Here is an 11,605-nt window from a genome sequence, read left to right as displayed (position 1 = left end):
GTATTAATCGAAAACATAATACATGTGTGAATACATAGACAAACAGAGTGTCACTAGTATGCCTCTACTAGACTAGCTCGTTAATCAAAGATGGTTATGTTTCCTAACCATAGACAAAGAGTTGTTATTTGATTAACGGGATCACATCATTAGGAGAATGATGTGATTGACATGACCCATTCCATTAGCTTAGCACCCGATCGTTTAGTATGTTGCTATTGCTTTCTTCATGACTTATACATGTTCCTATGACTATGAGATTATGCAACTCCCGTTTGCCGGAGGAACACTTTGTGTGCTACCAAACATCACAACGTAACTGGGCGATTATAAAGGAGCTCTACAGGTGTCTTCAAAGGTACATGTTGGGTGGGCGTATTTCGAGATTAGGATTTGTCACTTCGATTGTCGGAGAGGTATCTCTGGGCCCTCTCGGTAATGCACATCACATAAGCCTTGCAAGCATTGCAACTAATGAGTTAGTTGTGAGATGATGTATTACGGAACGAGTAAAGAGACTTGCCGGTAACGAGATTGAACTAGGTATTAAGATACCGACGATCGAATCTTGGGCAAGTAACATACCGATGACAAAGGGAACAACGTATGTTGTTATGCGGTCTGACCGATAAAGATCTTCGTAGAATATGTGGGAGCCAATATGAGCATCCAGGTTCCGCTATTGGTTATTGACTGGAGACGTGTCTCGGTCATGTCTACATTGTTCTCGAACCCGTAGGGTCCGCACGCTTAAGGTTTTGATGATAGTTATATTATGAGTTTATGCATTTTGATGTACCGAAGTTTGTTCGGAGTCCCGGATGTGATCACGGACATGTCGAGGAGTCTCGAAATGGTCGAGACATAAAGATTGATATATTGGAAGCCTATATTTGGATATCGGAAGTGTTCCGGGTGAAATCGGGATTTTACCGGAGTACCGGGAGGTTACCGGAACCCCCCGGGAGGTATATGGGCCTTAGTGGGCTTTAGTGGAAGAGAGGAGAGGTGGCCAGGGCTGGGCCGCGCGCCCCTCCCCCCTAGTCCGAATAGGACAAGGAGAGGGGGGCGGCGCCCCCCCTTCCTTCTCTCTCTCCTCTTTCCCCCTCCCGAATCCTATTCCAACTAGGAGATGGGGGGAATCCTACTCCCGGTGGGAGTAGGACTCCTCCTGGCGCGCCCTCCTCCTGGCCGGCCGCACCTTCCCCCGCTCCTTTATATACGGGGGCAGGGGGCACCCCTAGACACACAAGTTGATCCACGTGATCATATTCTTAGCCGTGTGCGGTGCCCCCTTCCACCATAATCCTCGATAATATTGTAGCGGTGCTTAGGCGAAGCCCTGCGACGGTAGTACATCAAGATCGTCACCATGCCGTCGTGCTGACGGAACTCTTCCCCGACACTTTGCTGGATCGGAGTCCGGGGATCGTCATCGAGCTGAACGTGTGCTAGAACTCAGAGGTGCCGTAGTTTCGGTGCTTGATCGGTCGGGCCGTGAAGACGTACGACTACATCAACCGCGTTGTGCTAACGCTTCCGCTGTCGGTCTACAAGGGTACGTAGATCACACTCTCCCCTCTCGTTGCTATGCATCACCATGATCTTGCGTGTGCGTAGGAAATTTTTGAAATTACTATGTTCCCCAACATTACCCACGTTTGTATTGATGAGAATCCCGTGATAAGGGGAACACGATCTCTGCTTTGACAAGACGCGTCAAGAAACCGCCTCGCATTATGTGCGCGGCTGGTTAAAAAAAACGGTTCAAATAATTACTGGGCCGTGGCATGGTGTCATGCTGCCAAAACGTGTCAGCAGATTAGATTTGTGGAAATATTATTCTCTCTATGGTGGTATGTGGACCTTATTTTGCAGGGTCGGACACTATCCTTGTATTCAAACTCTCCCGTGGTGTATTCGGAGGAGGAACCCGCCTTGCAATGCCGAAAACAACACTGCGCGCCGGACTCATCATCATTGAAGCCTGGTTCAGGGGCTACTGAGGGAGTCCTGGATTAGGAGGTCTCCGGATAGCCGGACTATATCCTTTGGCCGGACTGTTGGACTATGAAGATACGAGATTGAAGACCTCGTCCCATGTCCGGATGGGACTCTACTTGGCATGGAAGGTAAGCTAGGCAATACGGATATGCATATCTCCTCCTTTGTAACCGACCTTGTGTAACCCTAGCCTCCTCCGGTGTTTATATAAACCGGAGGGTTTTAGTCCGTAGGACAAGATACAATCATATCATAGGCTAGCTTCTAGGGTTTAGCCTCTCTGATCTCGTGATAGATCAACTCTTGTACTAATATTATCAAGAATAATCAAGCAGGACGTAGGGTTTTACCTCCATCAAGAGGGACCGAACTTGGGTAAAACATCGTGTCCCCTGCCTCCTGTTACCATTCTCCTTAGACGCACAGTTCGAGACCCCCTACCCGAGATCCGCCGGTTTTGACACCGACACCCGGGCTCTGCATAGCTAAGATGCACTCAGGGCCGGCCCTGGGCCATGGCAGCGAGTGCGACGGCCTAAGGGCCCAGCCCGAGCAGGGGCCCATACCCTTTGCAAGTATGTATTTTTGTTCGTATAGAAAATAAGAAGCGAGCAAGTCACGCACACGTACGAATGGAAGAAGTCACGCACGAAGAGCAAGTCAACTATCCCTAATCCTTTCCTTCCTTGGCTCTCTCCCAGAAACACGCCGCCATCTCATCGTCTCCCTCCCGTTCTCATCTTCCCCAAATTTAATTAATTGTCCGAGTTCCTAAGAGGCTAGGACCCCAACTCCCCAAGCCCTTACCTAGTAACATAGCGCACCTTGAGGCTGCTCATGTGGCAAATAATTAATAAGAGGTGGTAATATAATATGTTACTGTAACATAACGGTTTTCAAGACAAGATAAGTCTATAAGCTAATAAATGAAGTCCTCTATGACACTAATAATATATTACTTTGCACTATGAAGATAGTAAATTAGACTAGTGTCATATGCATGACACTAGTATAAATTACTCCCCACTATTTTCCGTTGTATCACAATCCAATGAATTTCTTTGAACCTTATAAATACCCAAGATCCCCGGCGAACGGATCCATGGAGGCGAGCCGGCCAGCGACGACACATCAAGTGCCTTGGCAGGAACACGGAGCCGCGGAGAGCAGCAGCCCGCAGCCGTAGTCAGGGTCCGATCGTTCGAGGGCAGGCCCTGGAGACGTGGAGTTCAGTTCAGATAGTTCCTTGTAATTTTTTGGATCTCATTTTTACCCTGGGCTATTTGTTTCTGTTATGAATGATGTCATGGTGTTTGACCTGTTTCTGCTTGATTCCTCACCTGTTTTATGACATTGCAGTCAGATAGATTTTGCTAGCTGCGACATCTCAGGTGAAAGACAAACGGCTGCTGATATTTGCTGACACATGTTTGTAGTTGGTCTGCTGGAGTTGGAGTTGAAGTTTGTGTTGAATTGGATCATGAATTGGATCATGAATTGACTTCTGAGTTGTTGGAGCATGTGTCCTAATCTTGTAATCATATGATATATTCGTGGACCGTGGTGTATTAAGATGATATTTGCTAATGAAATTTACAATTGCTTTTATAATGACTTTTCACTGTACATGTTAGGCGTGGAACTATTTTTTTTGTCTATTATATAGTGTAAGGGCCCATTTTCTCAGTTCGCACAAGGGCCTCTGGAATGCCAGGGCCGGCCCTGGATGCACTCAGCTGGAACATGTAGTAACTGAATGGACAGGGCGTTGTAGAACACCATGGCTTTTCGTGATGGCTGAAAAGATGTATTTTCCACCGGCCGGGCGATGCGCATGCATAGTCTAAAGGCCATGCCGTTTTTAGCTTCAAAACTGTCCACGCCAGATATCACAACCCGGTCGGTTCCGTTTCGTGAGTAGCGTGGTAATGGCCATCCGCTGCTGCTGGCCGGCCATGTGGATCGGATGTGGGGTGTCATTATCTCATGCATGGAGTATCTCTAAACGACTACACTACATGCTTGTGTGTGTCACCATGCCCCGAGCGGTCGATGGATGGGTCACATGCACATTGCTTGCGGTAGTGTCTCGTGTCGCCTGGAGTGGCTTGATGACCTTTCCTGCAAACGGCAACCTGAGCCAGCAGGGCATGGCCCATGCGATAGCCTGCCCAGATCGTCCCTGTGATGGTAATTGGTGGAGAGAGAGAGAGAGAGAGAGAGAGAGAGAGAGAGAGGTGAGAGAGAGGTGAGAAAGACCCGTCATCCCTTTGGCCAGCTGATGAGTAAAGTAGCTGGATGGATAGATGCATAACATATGCTTGCATGTTGAGGCAAAAGCGCGTAGTACGTACCACGTCCCTCCGACGTCCTCTTCCTGCTGCAAATAGATGGTTTCTATTTCCGGCATCACCGGCCACAGCCATGGTCAGTAGAGTAATTCATGGTCTCCATCCTTTCACACTTTGTTGGTCGGTTGAAGCAAAAATTTCGCGGAGCCTTCCTCGTGCCCGCGTCTCCATGATTGATACAATTTGTCGATTGGACACCAGAAAACTCATAACTTGAGTTGAATATCAAAGAAACATGCTAGGAGATCCACCCATTATGAAATAAAGTACAAGAGAAAATCTTATCATACACTGTAATAATTATATGACCGCGTCCGCTCTAGAGACTTTTTCACCTAGAGCCCACACACAAAATATGATCCGATGCAAAAGCTTACAATTTGTTGATTTGGATTCAAAATGCCAAAAATGCATTTTATTTTTGAAGCTGATTAGATTTAAAAAGGCTTACAATTTGACATCATCTTTAATCAATGATTTAGTTCATGCAGAAAACAAATTGGAGTATGTAGGGTAAGTATTTTTGCGTTGTGCTTCACAAGGTACCGGTTAACAGGTACTCCCTCTGTAAACTAATATAAAAGCGTCTAGATTACTATTTTAGTATTCTAAACTCTCTTATATTAGTTTACGGAGGGAGTATATGCAAAGTACTAGACAGAAATTGTGATATCAAGAGTAGAAGCATGATACTCCAACAAAAAATTATCAATACTAATGTAATTATATGCTCTAGTCTATTTTTGACATTACATGCACAAATAAAATAATGGTCACTAGAAACCTTATAGTTTGACTTGAATGTCTAAGAAAAATCCTAGGAGATCCACAAATTAAAAAGTACACCTTTTGTCAAATTTGGTGGGGCTTTTTCACTTATCTACTAAAGCCATAGTATGAGCCCATGGAAACTTTAATATTTTCTTGATCACATTTAGGTTATTCCCTTTTTAATGAAAAATCCAAAAATGTACTTTAAACCCAAAATGTAACGAATGCGACCTAAAAAACCATAAATTTGGTATTATCTCTAATATATACTTTCTCTGTACCAAAATATAAGACGTTCTTGCCGTTCATTTAAACTGCGAAAACGTCTTATATTTTGTTACGGAGCGTGTATTTTATTTCATGTAGAGAAAGGTTGGAGCATTCTTGCAAAGTGCTTCACAAGCAACTGCTTTTTAGTTATATGCAAAGTACTAAAAACAAATAATGAGATGATGAGTGGCAGTATGATGTTAAATTCAGCACTAGTACTGGGTAAAAAGCAGGGCTCACAGCGCTCACATGAACCCCAAAAATATTCTGAGAAAACACAAGCTACTGCTTTTTAGTCACTTACCATCCCCATCTGACGTGTGGTTTTCAATTATTATTATTATTATTATTATTATTATTATATTTTGCGTGGAAGTTTTCAATTATTTTTTGAACTGTACGATTTCCACCTGAGTTCACCCCTTGATTATATCTGTTTTGGACAATGTGGGTTTTGATGAAGTGGCATCCACATGCACTATCTCGAGCCTGAACAGCTAGTCGTGACATGTCTGATTTGATTTTTCACTTTTGTTTATCTTGGCAGTGACTTGCTTGCAGGAAGAAAAAAGAGGAAGAGAGAGAGAGAGAGAGAAGGTGGTGGGCGTGAGAGCGGGACCCGTCGTTCCTTTTCCCAGCTGAGTACGTACTAGCACCATGGAGATAGAACAGATGCTTGCATGGTTGAGTCAAAAGCGCTACCAGACTACCACACCGCGTCTTCTTCCTGCTGCAAATAGGTGGTTTCCATTTTCGGCCACAGCCATGGCTAGTGCTCCTAGCTGAGCCGTTGAAGCAGAAATTTCGCGGAGCCTTCCTTTCACGCTTTGCTGGTCAGTTGAAGCAGAAATTTCGCGGAGCCTTCCCGGCGCCCACGTCTTCCTAGCTGAGCCGTGATAGAAAATGATTCAACTAAGCTAGTGTCCTGTTGATCCATGGTAGACTTAATTAGGCTAATTTCTTGTGCCTTCCTATCGAAGATCTTGGACACTTTCCATGCTTGGGATTTACTCCGTCCGTTCCCAAATATAAGTCTTTCTAGAGATTTCAACAAGTGACTACATACGAAGCAAAATTAGTGAATCTACACTCTAAAATTTGTCTACATACATCCGTATGTTGTTGTCCATTTGAAATGTCTAAAAAAACTTATATTTAGGAACGAAGGGAGTGTATATCTGATCGAGTATGATTGTTGAGCATCTTATAGATGATGCATATGCATTAGTAATTGTTGCCACCACCACCATATGCACCCAACCAAAACCAAGTGTTTAATTTCTTCTTGCCAGTCAATTACAATTATTATTATTTTATGATAATATATATTTATTAATATTTTTTGATACAGAGCAATGAGTTAATATCAAGTTGGAACAAATTACACTAAATCCTAAGAAGCAATTGAAATATTTCGGAAGCACATAGCCAAAATGCTACACCGAAGCAATCAAGAACAACAAAGACATCAATATCAACAACAATGATTAGCATGATACGGTTTCCGGAGGAGCAAAGCACAAGCGCTGTTATTGCCAAATCCAACTAGCTATATCATGAGTGCTATAATCCTAGCAATTTTTCATAGTGTCTAGATAAAGTGTCTCCTGTGATTCCTTGTAAGAACTCGTAACTTGTTTCTTAAAGTACTAAAATTCTCAGAACATTTCCCCAGGCAGCTGGAAAAACAATAGGAACTTCCGGGAATTGTCTTCTTATCCTACACTACCAGTCCGTCCAAGAAAAAAGTTCCGTACAGAAAGGCTTTGGATGGTTAAAAGTCAAAAGGAGCTCCCATATGCTGAAGTGCAGCAGCCTGAACACGTAGAATTTCTAAAGATAAGCAAACTTACCCTGACTACTGCCTTCTTTTCATGAAAAATAATACTGATTAATTACCCCCCTTATGTTTTGGCGGAGCACCCCCTGGCATTAGGAGAAAGAGCTAGTACTCTACGTAGTCATTTTGAAATATTTATTTGTTTGTTTAGAGAAATTTGACATATATATATGCACCGTCCTTCAAATAATATATGTACGGAAAGAAGTATTGCATCAGGAAATGAGAAAAATATTGAACTGTATAGATTAATACTAAGCCCCTAGGTGCATGGTTCACCTATACCTACTTATAGAGGACCACCAAATCAACTACCGGATGTTTTGCATTTTGTGAGATGATGTAGATTTTTTGTCTCTACTCTGGTGAATCTGTCATTTATTTTTAATATACAATAAAAAGATTAAACATATCTAATTACAGAGGACCACAAAATCAACTAATGGATGCTTTGCATATTATTTTATTTTTGCGGGGAGGATGCTTTCCATTTTTGAGATTTTCTAGATTATTTGTCTCAGATGCAGAACAGATGCTTGGCACGTTGCGGCAAAAGCGCGGCCTCCATCCTTTCACGCTTGTTCGTTGGTTGAAGCAGGAATTTCGCAGAGCCTTCCTCGCGTCTGCGTCTCTATGATTGATCTTGATTGTACTATTTTCTTCTACAGATTTATTGAACATACAAAGGATGAAGGGGGTGCTAGGCAGGCTCGCGCCGTCCACGTGTCGCTATGAATAGTGCCGGCGAAGCAAGCGTTGCGTCCCGCGCGCGCCGCGAGCAGAGAAGCGACCGAGAGAGAAAAGAGAGTGGTTCTCAAAAAAAGAGAGAGAAAAGAGAGCGAGCGAGCAGCTGTAGCGAGAGACAAAAGTAGCGATGCCAGTGACCTAAACCGCATCTCCCCTTCTCCAGAGAGAGAGAGAAGATGAGAGGGAGAAGAAGTAAGGAAGGGAGGGTGAACGAGAGGAAAGAGGAGAGGGAGGTGCGGCTCCGCCGCCGCCTTCTCTCCCTGCCTCTTCCGCGGTGGTCGAGGTGCAGCAGCGTGGGCGCCGCCAGGTTCTCGATCCAGTCGGATCTGGCGCCGGTCGCCGTCCCCGTCGCCTCGTCTTCTTTCTTTCCAACCCACCGCCTCCGAGCTTCTGCTCCTGCTACGTCTCCTTCTCCCTTCCCGCCGCGGGAGCAGTCATCGCTGCGCCCTCGCCCCCGCACGCCGTCCTTCCGCGCGCCTCACCAGCCACCACCAGCAGCAGCGTAGGGAGCCAATGGGAAGGGGGTCCAAGGCCAAATCCTGCTTCAGCGGAGGCCATGACTGAGGCGGAGGGGGAGCTCCCCAAAGCCATCGTGGATCGTGCTGTGGCGGCGTGGAGCAGGGGAGGATTTGGGCGATGGGCATGAGGGAAGGAGCAGCGAGGTCAGAGTTCCAGGCGGTGCCGGCCGTCGTCACATGTCCCCAGTCTAGGTTGCCCATCTTCGGCCAATTCATCTTCCTCCCCAATTTTTACTCCTTGATTCATGGTTTTTCTAAACATATGTGTGCAGATCTGAGAAAAAAAAGAGAAGTGGGTGAATCTTGAGGAAGAGCTTGGTGAAGAACAAGGTGATCTCTCTCTGAACAATCTATTTAGGTCCAGTTTCATTGCCTTTTGATTTCTGCTATTTTCTCGTGAGATATTAAGGAGTTGAAAACACATATTTTGTAGGTGTTCCTAATGGCAAAGGTGGTAATCAACGATGAGAAAAAAAGGGACCGAGATTGGATTTCTGCTAGGTATGTTCCTCATCTCTCTCAGCTCTTGTTCCAATCCCCACCCTGATGTAACTGCTTCTTCACAACTGTTTGATGTGTCTTAGGAGATGAATGCCATGGATTGGCAAGATTCTTGCTAAGCTGACAACTAATTAAACTATTTGTCCCATTGTTAAAGCTAATCATAGTCATATGTGGTGATCGTCCGACTGCTGCGTATGGTGGCAACCGAATTCTTGATGATGAACCGAATCAAATACGTAGTAAAGTCAGCGCTAAATCACAAGTATATATTCAGGTTCAGTACACTCAAGCTGTCGAGGAGGTTACTCAGACCTGTAGATTTTGTATGACAAGAAAATTACTTGAAAGAAATAGGTACAGCCACTGTGATAAATATCAGTAGTAAGCATTGTATATGTATGCAGTAGTATAGTAAGACAAGAAAAATACTTGAAAGAAATAGGTGCAGACACTGTGATAAATATCAGTAGCATGCACTATATATGTATGCAGAACAGACCATAATCATGATTTTGCATTGCTTGGACCAAGATTTGTATGCACCGATCACCGATTCTATCTTTAGGGGTTACAGGAAAATGACATATATCAGCCAGTGCAACCACTAATAGTGCAATTGTGTATTTACAGAAAGGAAGCAGGTCAACCATGCAGTATTAGAGTAAGATACTACATGTAAAAGTACCATCTAAAAATGACAGATACATTACTTCGTGAGAAATCTCGGTAGGAAAGTAGTGACTCTTTTTGTCAATGGATTGTGTACAGTGAACTGGATTATGCAATGATCAGTTGATTCAGAGCTCTTGTATCTTGAGTGGCATTCACCTTTGGGCAATTCAAGCGACCACAGGTATTTTCCAGTGATATTGAAGCTATTTTGAAATAGTGGATACTTGCATGATTTGTGTTATTTTCCAATGGTACGTCTATTCCTGCAGCTTATAGTCCCTTCACTGATTTGTTCATGCCTTGCTTTTGGTTATTTTAACATTGCCATGCTTTACAGCCTGTTGTCTTTAAAATGATAAAAACCCATAAATGCTGTTAGATCCTTTTAAATTCCTTCACTGGTTTATCTTTCCTTGTGCATCCATGCAACTGATACACCATATAATGGGCTTTATTACAATGGCAATTTAACACCATATACAAGGGCGAGACTACCAGCTGGTGAAGGAGAGGATATGTATTCGGCGTGTCCTGAAGAGGTAGTCCACGAACCGGCAATGGAGGAAATAAGGTAGAGACGACAATAGCAGCAAGTACGTCAAGTGCTAGGGATGTGGATATGGTGTGGCATAAAGAGGTAGTCCACAAACCTCTGCTAGGTGCTCCTCTCTCACCTCTTGCATCCTCTGGGGATATTCCTTCATTATTTGGTTACCTGTCAATGCTCGGTCCTATTTCCCACCTTGTGCTTTGACTTCTTGCATTTTTTCCGTCTAAGTTATTAGGCTACTGCTGCCTGGTTTGCCCATGATGAACCACTAATTATGATGCACCGCTGGCTGGTCTGCCTTTTTTATGCTTTTTTAGTGACAACATTCAGACTTAATGTTTATTACTTCATTTCAGAGTTTTAATTAAGACATCGCAGTCAATTTATATGGTCTTCTGAAGTTTCACCTTCCCTTTGTCATATTGGTTTGATCAAATCAATGGGAAGCCGGCATTACTTTGATGTACTGACTTACAGTCTTATTAAGTACTCCCTTTTCAAACTAATACAAGATCTTTTAGATCACTGCTTACCTTTTAGATCACTAAAATAGTGATCTAAAAGGTCTTACATCTTAGCACACATTTAACTACTTTATTGTCTGTACTATTGTGGATGTACCGCAGAATAAAGCAGTCCTTCATTTTTCTTCTCTGCAGGCTGATCTTCTTGCTCAGTATAAGCCAACAATGGAGAAACTGACCAGGCTATCTTTCATGATCAGTTACACACCAAGCCTATATTTTTGCTGCTTCTACATGTCGTTGTGATGGTCATTCGGCCCATTTTCTTGAATCTGCACTACAACGAGAGATCTTGGCTGCTTCTTTGTGGCTTCCAAACTTGAAATGTTTGTTTGGAAGTTAGTTTAGTTTTTTGTTGTAGATTCACAGCTTCTCACATGTACCGTCCTCTTAGACCTTCAGATTTCCAAAGAAACTAAATGAAGATATGGTGGTATGGTCTCAATAGTACAACTTAAAGCCTTCCATGCTTTATATTCTCTGAAATTTGCTCTTGAAGAATTATGTATCTATGTTACATCCGGTGAGAAAAGGCGGCTTCCAAGCAGAGGATGCGGGAATGTTGGCCACATTTGGTTTTCGACTTGGGTGTCTAAATATTCTCACACTACTTGGCTCCCTTTCGGCCTTTGCGCCATTGGCGCAACGAGTCATCTAGTTTATTTAAACAAGAGAAAGATTAGCCTAAAGCAGAAATATGACTTTGGGAGGTCTATTTTGTGAAGAGGGATCACAAACCTAGAGGGATCGAGGCTGAAAGAGGAGAGTGCAACCACTAGCAGGTGTCATTCTTCTATATAGAATACAAGTACAAGTTTACGTGCGGTTCTTCAACCATCGGTTCACATCTCTTT

The 11,605-nt window shown here is 43.6% G+C and overlaps 1 long non-coding RNA gene across 5 annotated transcripts; it reads left to right on the top strand.

Moving 5' to 3' along the window:
• Window positions 1-8,034: 8,034 nt before the first annotated feature.
• Window positions 8,035-11,261, top strand: LOC123131930 (uncharacterized). Of its 5 annotated transcripts, none has more exons than XR_006464403.1 (7): window positions 8,035-8,693; window positions 8,774-8,831; window positions 8,935-9,002; window positions 9,636-9,666; window positions 9,774-9,858; window positions 10,162-10,690; window positions 10,887-11,261. It is a non-coding gene; the product is annotated as an uncharacterized lncRNA (long non-coding RNA). The 5 variants fall into 5 exon arrangements; XR_006464402.1 differs by having other exon boundaries at window positions 8,051-8,693; window positions 9,636-9,686; window positions 10,162-10,314; window positions 10,887-11,200; XR_006464401.1 differs by having other exon boundaries at window positions 8,051-8,693; window positions 9,636-9,680; window positions 10,162-10,314; window positions 10,887-11,199.
• Window positions 11,262-11,605: the final 344 nt, after the last annotated feature.

This window comes from Triticum aestivum, chromosome 6A (genome assembly GCF_018294505.1).
Source record: "Triticum aestivum cultivar Chinese Spring chromosome 6A, IWGSC CS RefSeq v2.1, whole genome shotgun sequence".
NCBI classification, from domain to species: Eukaryota; Viridiplantae; Streptophyta; class Magnoliopsida; order Poales; family Poaceae; genus Triticum; species Triticum aestivum.
The sequence above is the reverse complement of the archived record's forward strand: the minus strand, read 5'-3'. Positions and strand labels throughout refer to the sequence as shown.